Raw genomic sequence first — 8542 nt, forward strand, 5'->3', positions numbered from 1 at the left:
ATATGGGACTCGATCCCAGGACCCTGGGATCATGACCTGCGCCAAAGGCAGATGCTTAACCAACTGAGCCACCCAGGCAGCCCTGGAGGAGCTATTTTAGTATGGGTTTTCAAGGAAGGCTGTTCTGAGCAGATGTAATTTGAACTAAGACCTAAGTATACTGAGGGTAACCAGCAAGCATAATACTTATAAGCTGGGAACACTCCAGATCTGTTTCCAAGTGTTTTCTCTGGGCTTCCTGCCTCAGTATTCTCTGAGAAGTTTGTAAAAGATGTGAATTCTTAAGTCAAACCCCAGACCTCCTAAACCAGAACCTCTAGTATTGGGCCCAAGACCCTGTATTTATAAAATGATTTTTGTGATCTATATTTAAATTTTAACATCTATGCCCTAAATCCTGGATTAGTGCACCTGTTACCACCACACACTATAACAGGATGGATTCCGGGTAGAAACTCTCTACAGTACAGAATCAGGTATGAGTGTTCTACCAACCAGGCCCTCCGGTCCCCTCCACTTCTTATCCTTTTGTGGATCTACACATCCTGCCATGGCAAGGTCAGATCAGCTCATTCCTGAAACCAATCAGGCAGGGTCCCAGAATGGGCTGCCCAGACTGCCCAGGCTGCCCTGAGCAATCTGGACCAAACGCCGAATTCACTTTTCAGAGCTTGACATCCCGAGTGAATGGGGTTGCCCATTTAATTCCTGAAGAGAATAAAATACTCTTACTATTAAAAAATTATACAAACAATAAATTCTTAATGTATAGAAATTAGAAAACAGGGGGTACCTGGCTGGCTCAGTTGGTAAAGCGTGCAACTTTTGATCTCAGGGTCATGAGTTCAAGCCCCATGTTGGGAATGGAGCCTACTAAAAATTTTGAAGAAATATAAAAAAATTAGAAAACATATATAAACCATTTAAGAAATCTTATATCACCCATAATTGTACCTGAGAGTCTAGCATTGTTAACAATATATTCTCCCCAAATTTTCAAACATATGTAAGTAAATATGAGGCTAGTTTTTAAATATTTACAATGTTATGAACATCTACATCATATTCTAAAACTTCTAAAATTGACATTTTTGTAATACTAAAGTAATACAGAATTATGACACAAAGATATAGAAACAATGGAGAATTACAAAAATTGAGAATGTGAAAACTTCTGACATTCACTACCCATAAGTACAAACCCTGAAATAATCCAAACTAAATGTTTACTTAACCAATCACAAATAAACAGGCAAATGTTTATGATTTGTTTCCATAATAGGGGTCATAAAATTTATATTATCCTGCAGATGTATTTTTTTCTTCTTGAGAATACAGTTATCTTTCCTTATTTATACTGACAGTTGTAGTATATTCTTTTCAGTTGCTATGTACTGTTTCGGTGAGTGGATGTTCCATAATTTACCCAAGTAATTGTCTATCATTGTACATTTAGATTTTTTTTTCCTTTTTAATTGCAAAAGCCAATGTGGTTAATATTAGGAAAAGTTTTTTTTTAAAACATTTTATTTATTTATTTGACAGAGAGAGACACAGCGAGAGAGGAACAGAAGCAGGGGGAGAGGGAGAGGGAGAAGCAGGCTTCCCGCGGAGCAGGGAGCCCGATGCGGGGCTTGATCCCAGGACTCTGGGATCATGACCTGAGCCGAAGGCAGACGCTTAACGACTGAGCCTCCCAGGCGCTCTAGGAAAAGTTTTTACTAAGTAAACTTGCAATTAGGATTTCTAGGTCAGGGGCGCCTGGATGGCTCAGTAGGTTAAGCTGGTTAAGCGCCTGCCTTCGGCTGGGGTCATCATCCCAGAGTCCTGGGATCGAGCCCCGCATCGGGCTCCCTGCTCCGCGGGAAGCCTGCTTCTCCCTCTCCCACTCCCCCTGCTTGTGTTCCCTCTCTCGCTGTGTCTCTCTCTGTCAAATAAATAAATAAAATCTTAAAAAAAAAAAAAAAAGAATTTCTAGGTCAAAGAGAATGAAAAATTTAAATTGACTGAGGTTGCCTTCTAAAAAGGGAGTAGCTACTTAAATCCTCTAAGATTAAACCTCCTCCCACGCCTAAATAATAATAAAATTTTAAAGTGTGCTCTCTCTTAAAAATTTGGGAACTATGCAAAGTATAATAAATTATCTCGTAATTTCATATTCTCCAAAATCACAGGGTCATCTTAATTTATTTTTGGAAGGAAAACATACATTCCACCTTCACTTCAGCCCTCCTCTACTGGAGATAGTAGCTGTGGACCCACTCCCACGGGGGGATTAGCATTTCTTTACGAAGCTCCACCCTATTGGCTTCGCCCCTTCAATGGCGGTCTTCCTTCTAAACGACAAGGGCCTTACCCACTCCACACACAACCACCCTCTCCCTAAACCTAAGACGTTAGGCGACCACTGCTCCTGTCAACTCTGTGACCGCTGCCTCTCCAGCGACGTCTCCGCTTCTTCTCTCCCCAAGTCGGCCTTGGCCTGAGCCCATCCCAGCCGTACGGACACCTGCCTTCCTCTAAGATGGCCGCGCCCACGGTGCTCCAGCCTAACGTCTGCGCTCGGCAGTGCACAGAGGGCGTCGCCATCTCTCTTCCCTCGGCGGATAAATGTGCTCGGTGGCCTTAGGTAGACACCGACCTCTGAAGTGTTACCCAGTTAGCACGGCTTTGTTGATCATCCCTCGCAACACTGAGGTGGCCAGTAATGATTTCGATCTCCCCACACAGCCAGTATGGCCCCTCCCATCAGAAACGCCGGGGTGGGCGTGGCCGTTAGGTCATAGAGCGGAGCCCGCCGGAGCTCCGAAATCCCGTAACGCTCCCAGGTCCTCGCGGGAGTCGCTGGCCGGGTGGTTCTGAGACCCTAGGTACCGCGAGGAAGGGCACTCCGAGAGAAGTGGCTTCGGAAATGGGTGGCTTTTCGTCGCTGCCAGCAGCGTCTGTAGAGGTTCGGGTTCGGGTGAGTCGGGTTCTCGGTTTAGCTCTCGGCCTGTGGGGTCCGTGAAACGGGAGCATGTGTGAAGAACCGCAGTTGGGATTTTATTTGGATTCAGTCACTGAGGAATCTGAGGAGAAGGGGGCCTTTGGGAGTCAGTGATTACGAGTCTGAAGAAATCTCGACCGAGAGGCCGACTCTCTTAGGGTTTGAGGTCCACGTGGATCACTCGGCTTGTGGGACTCGGCCGTTGAGAAGTGGGGTAGAAAGTATATCCGTGAACGCCTGTCTCGTCCGGCTTCCGTGGGTTGGAGACGTCCCTGTTGGTTATTTGGGCTTGTTTGTGGGTTAGTATGGCATTTAATATAGGGCTCACTCCTGGAGACGCCTGGTGGGTGCTGTCAGGGTGTGAGGAGGTCCAGGGCCCCTAGAAAATCGGGAGGTTCAGGCTCAAACCTTGAATGCCGGAAACAGACCTAAAGGCTGCATTAAATCCAGTTAATCCAAACGCAGTTCGCTCCTTCCAGTCCGTCCTCACGGACCTTACTGAAAACTTTGTCTCCCAACATCACCACTCTTCTCACTGTCCCCACAAAATTAAGTGTGTTCGGAGTGAGCTAGTGATATATTGACTATTAAAGATGTAGCTTTTGTTTTTATTGTCTTCAAGTTTACTATACTTTTGGATATTTCCTTTTAGGGTCATTATAAGTGAATGCATCTCCTTTACTCTATATTCTGTTCCATAGTGAGAACCTTTCCCCCCCCCCCACGTTTAGGATCTGTATAAACATAAGGAAAAATTAATTGTCATGTAATTTCTCATCCTCAACATATTTGCATAGGAGATGATATTTATACATTTTTAATCATTGCAATAAATACCAATACAGGTTGGTGAACCAGACCATGGTGTCTGAGTCAAACATATTAATTTAAGTAATAATAAAATATTCAATTATAATTTTAGTAGTTTTACTGAGGTTTAATTTACATACCATAAAATTCACCAGGTGTAAGTATTTACATGTCAGTGATTTTTTAAAAAGATTTTATTTATTTATTTATTTGTGAGAGAGAGAGAGCACAATCCGGGAGCTGCAGGCAGAGGGAGAAGCAGGCTCCCCACTGAGCAGGGAGCCCGATGCGGGGCTCGATCCCAGGACCCTGGGATCATGATCTGAGCCAAAGGCAGACGTTTAACCGACTGAGCCACTCAGGCATCCCTACATTTCAGTGATTTTTAACTGAGTTTCTAGAATTGTGCAACCATGAGTACAATCCAGTTTCAAGACAATCCAAGTTTAAAAGATTTCCATCACCTGGAAAAGTTTTCTTGGCCCTCTGTGCACTCAGTGTCCACTCCTACCCCCAGCCACACACCACCCTGATTATCTTCTAGAATCTATTAATTTGCAGTTTCTAGGCATTTCATATAAACAGAATCATATATACAGTCTTTTGTTGTTGCCTTTTTTCATTAGCATTATATTTTGGGCTACATTATAATTATCACTAGGTTTTCCCCTTTTTTCCAAGTGATTTATCGAGGTAAAATTGACACACAATAAGCTACAGATATTTAAACCAATCATACCAATTGGTAAATTTGACATATGTACTCATGAAAGTGTCACCACCATGAAAATCATGAACATACCCCTCACCACTGAATTTTCTTTGTGCCCGTTTTTAATCCATCCCTCTCATATTTCCCCTTCCCTCCCCAAGCAACCACTGTACTGTAGGCTAGTTTATGTATTTAAGTTTTATTGAAATGGACTCTCAGAGGATATACTCGTTTTTATTACAATTTGATTCAGCATTAGTATGTCAAGGTAACATTCTTGTGTGTATCAGTAGTTCCTTTTTCTCCTTTTTGTTGCTTTGTATTCCATGTGGGCTTATCAGTTCATTCTGTAGAGTTTATTAATTCACCTGTTAACGGGCAATTGTTTTTCCAATTTTTAGCTCTTACAAATAAAGCTCTCAAAAAAAAAACCACTCATGTTCAAGTCTATGTTTATGTTTATGTTTTTCTTTCTCTTGGGTAAATCTCTAGGAATTGAATGGTTAAATCATATGGTAGGTGTTATGTTTAACTTCTTTAGAAACTGCTGAACTGTTTCCCCAGGTGGCTGCACTCTGTATTCACAAGAGAAGCGGATAATTGTTCTGTGTCTCCATGTTTTTGCCAACACTTTGTATTGTCATTCTTTTTGATTTTAGGTATTCTAATGGGTGTGGAGCAGTACCTTGTGGTTTTAATTTGTATTTACCTAATAATGGCTAATGATGTTAAATATCTTGTCATGTGCTTATTTGCCATCCATATATCTTCCTTGGTGAAGTAATTGTCCAAGTCTTTTATGCTTTTCTGTTGTCTTTTCTTGTTAATTTTTGAGAATTCATTATATATTCTGGATACAAGACTTTCCTTTACCAGTTATATGCTTTGCAAAGATTTTCTCCCAGTCTTTGGCTTGCCTTTCAACATTCTCTTAACGATGTGTTTTGAAGAGCAGAAGGATTTAGTTTTTATGAAGTACAGGACATGAACTTTTCTTTTTCTTTTTTTTTTTTTTAGATTTTATTTATTTATTTGAGAGAGAGAATGAGATAGAGAGAGCATGAGAGTGGGGAGGGTCAGGGGAGAAGCAGACTCCCCGCTGAGCAGGGAGCCCGATGCGGGACTCGATCCTGGGACTCCAGGATCATGACCTGAGCCGAAGGCAGTCGCTTAACCAACTGAGCCACCCAGGTGCCCAGGACATGAACTTTTCTTAATGAATTATTCTTTTGGTGTTGTACCTAAGAAATCTTTGCTTTATTACAAGAGCAGAGGATTTTCTCCAATTTTTTCTTCTCGAAGGTTTAGGGTTTTTTGGGTTTTGTTTTGTTTTTTAGGTTTTTCACTTAGGTTTATTATTTATTTTGAGTAATATATATGGTACCATATATGTATCCAAGTTCTTTTTTTTTTTTGTATATGCATATCTCTCCACTGTATTGCCTTTGCACCTTTATAAAATGTCAGTTGACTATATATGTGTGGGTCTTATTCTGGGCTCTGTTCTGTTCATTCATTTGTCTATTCTGACACGAATACTACCCTGTCTTGATTACTCGGTTTTGATAAAAATTCTTGTAATCAGGTAGTGCAAACTCACCAACCCTGTTCTTTTTTTTTTCTCTTAAGATTTTATTTATATATTTATTTTAGAGAGCAGGGGGAGGGGCAAAAGGAGAGGAAGAGAGAATATCTCAAGCTGACTCCAAGCTGAGTGTGGAACGAGACACCGGGCTCAATCCCAGGACCCCGAGTTCACGACCTGAGCCGAAACCCAAGAGTTGGATGGTCAACCAACTGAGCCACTCATGCACCCCAGCCTTGTTCTTTTTTACAGTTGTTTTAGCTTTTCTAGACTTTTTGCATTTCTATGTGAATTTAAGAATCAGGTTGTCAGTTTATACAGAAAAGCCTCCTGGAATTATGATTGAGATTTGTGACTTTAGACCAATTCTGGAGAATGGTCTTTTTGGTTCATTTCAAAAAATGGTCCATTTTCTGACATGGACAAAGTGTATCTTTCCATTTATTTAAGTCTTAAAAAATTTCTGTGATACAGTTTTCAAAAGGTGTTTTAAATTTTTGGTAATCTTTTTCCATAAGTATTTCACATTTTTAAAGTCATTTTCACCTTTTCTTTTATCATCATTTTATTTACTTATTTATTTTTTTGTTTCAAGTTTTTATTTAAAATCTGGTTAGTTAACATATAGTGTAATATTGGTTTCAGGAGTAGAATTTAGTGATTCATCACTTATATATTAACATCTAGTGCTAATCACAAGTGCCCTCCTTAATACCAGTCATTCATTGAGCCCATCCCCCACTTACCCACCTCCATCAACCTTCAGTTTGTTCTCTATAGTTCTGTTTTGTTTTGTTTTTAAGATTTTATTTATTTGTTTTGACAGACAGCGAGAGAGGGAACACAAGCAGGGGGAGTGGGAGAAGGAGAAGCAGGCTTCCCGCCGAGCAGGGAGCCCAATGCCGGGCCTGATCCCAGGACCCTGGGATCATGACCTGAGCCAAAGGCAGACGCTTAACGACTGAGCCACCCAGGCACCCCTATTCTCTATAGTTAAAAGAGTCTCTTAGGGTTTGCCTCCCTCTCTTCCTCTCCCTTCTCCTATGTTCATCTGTTTTGTTTCTTAAATTACACATGAGTGAAACCATACAGTATTTGTCTTTCTCTGACTTGTTTCAGTTAGCATAATATACTCTAGCTCCATCCACATCATTGCAAAAAGCAGGATTTCATTCTTTTTGATGGCTGAGTAATACTCCACACCACATCTTTATCCATTCATCAGTCGATGGACATTTGGGCTCTTTCCATAATTTGGCTATTGTTGATAACACTGCTGTTAATATTGGGGTGCATGTGTCCCTTGAATCAGTATTTTTGTATCCTTTGGGTAAATACCTAATAGTGCAATTGCTGGGTTGTAGGGTGGTTCTATTTTTAATTTTTTGAGGAAACTCCAAACTGTTTTCCAGAGTGGCTGCACCAATTTGCATTCCCACGAACAGTGTAAGAGAGTTCCCCTTTCTCCGCCTCCTTGCCAAAATGTGTTGTTTCCTGTGTTGTTAATTTTAGCCATTCTGACGGGTATGAGGTAATATGTCATTGTAGTTTTGATTTGTATTTCCCTGATAATGATATTGAGCATCCTTTCATGTGTCTGTTAGTCATTTATAGGTCTTCTTTGGAAAAATGTCTATTCATGTCTTCTGCCCATTTTTTTTTAATTAAAAAAATTTTTTAAATTAATTTATTTTTTAAAATTAACATATGATGTATTATTTGTTTCAGGGGTACAGGTCTGTGATTCATCAGTCTTACACAATTCACAACGCTCACCATAGCACATACCCTCCCCTCTTCTGCCCATTTCTTAACCGGATTATTTGTTTTTTTGGGTGTTGAGTTTGATAAGTTCTTTATAGATTTTGGATACTGACCCTTTATCACATATGTCATTTGCAAATATCTTCTCCCATTCCATAGGCTGCTTTTTAGTTTTTGTTGATTGTTTCCTTTGCTGGATAGAACCTATTTTTTTTTTTTTAAGATTTTATTTATTTATTTGACAGAGAGAGTGAGAACAGGAACACAAGCGGGGGAGTGGGAGAGGGAGAAGCACACTCTTGCTGAGCAGGGAGCCTGATGTGGAACTCGATCTCAGGACCCTGGGATCATGACCTGAGCCGAAGGCAGATGCTTAACGACTGAGCCACCCAGGCGCCCCTTGGTAAAACCTTTTTTTTTTTTTTTTAAGATTTTTATTTATTTGTCAGAGAGAGAGAGCACAAGCAGGGGGAGCAGCAGAGGGAGAGGGAGAAGCAGGCTCCTCACTGAGCACGGAGCCTGATGTGGGACTCAATCCCAGGACCCTGGGATCATGACCTGAGCCGAAGGCAGACGCTTAACGACTGAGCCACCCAGGCGTCCCAATGGTAGAACCTTTTTATCTTGATGAAATCCCAATAGTTCATTTTTGCTTTTGTTTCCCTTGCCTCCGGAGACATGTCTA

General features: G+C 41.0%; 1 long non-coding RNA gene across 1 annotated transcript; it reads right to left on the minus strand.

The window, feature by feature from the left end:
* Window positions 1-28: 28 nt before the first annotated feature.
* On the minus strand, window positions 29-2754 carry LOC145719944 (uncharacterized). Its single transcript, XR_014142695.1, has 3 exons — window positions 2656-2754; window positions 794-873; window positions 29-708 (listed from the first exon to the last, which is right to left on the minus strand). It is a non-coding gene; the product is annotated as an uncharacterized LOC145719944 (long non-coding RNA).
* Between the last annotated feature and the right edge of the window lie 5788 nt (window positions 2755-8542).

The sequence above is a fragment of the Leptonychotes weddellii genome, unplaced genomic scaffold, assembly GCF_054177405.1.
Source record: "Leptonychotes weddellii isolate Sample4059 unplaced genomic scaffold, ASM5417740v2 HiC_scaffold_8478, whole genome shotgun sequence".
NCBI lineage: Eukaryota > Metazoa > Chordata > Mammalia > Carnivora > Phocidae > Leptonychotes > Leptonychotes weddellii.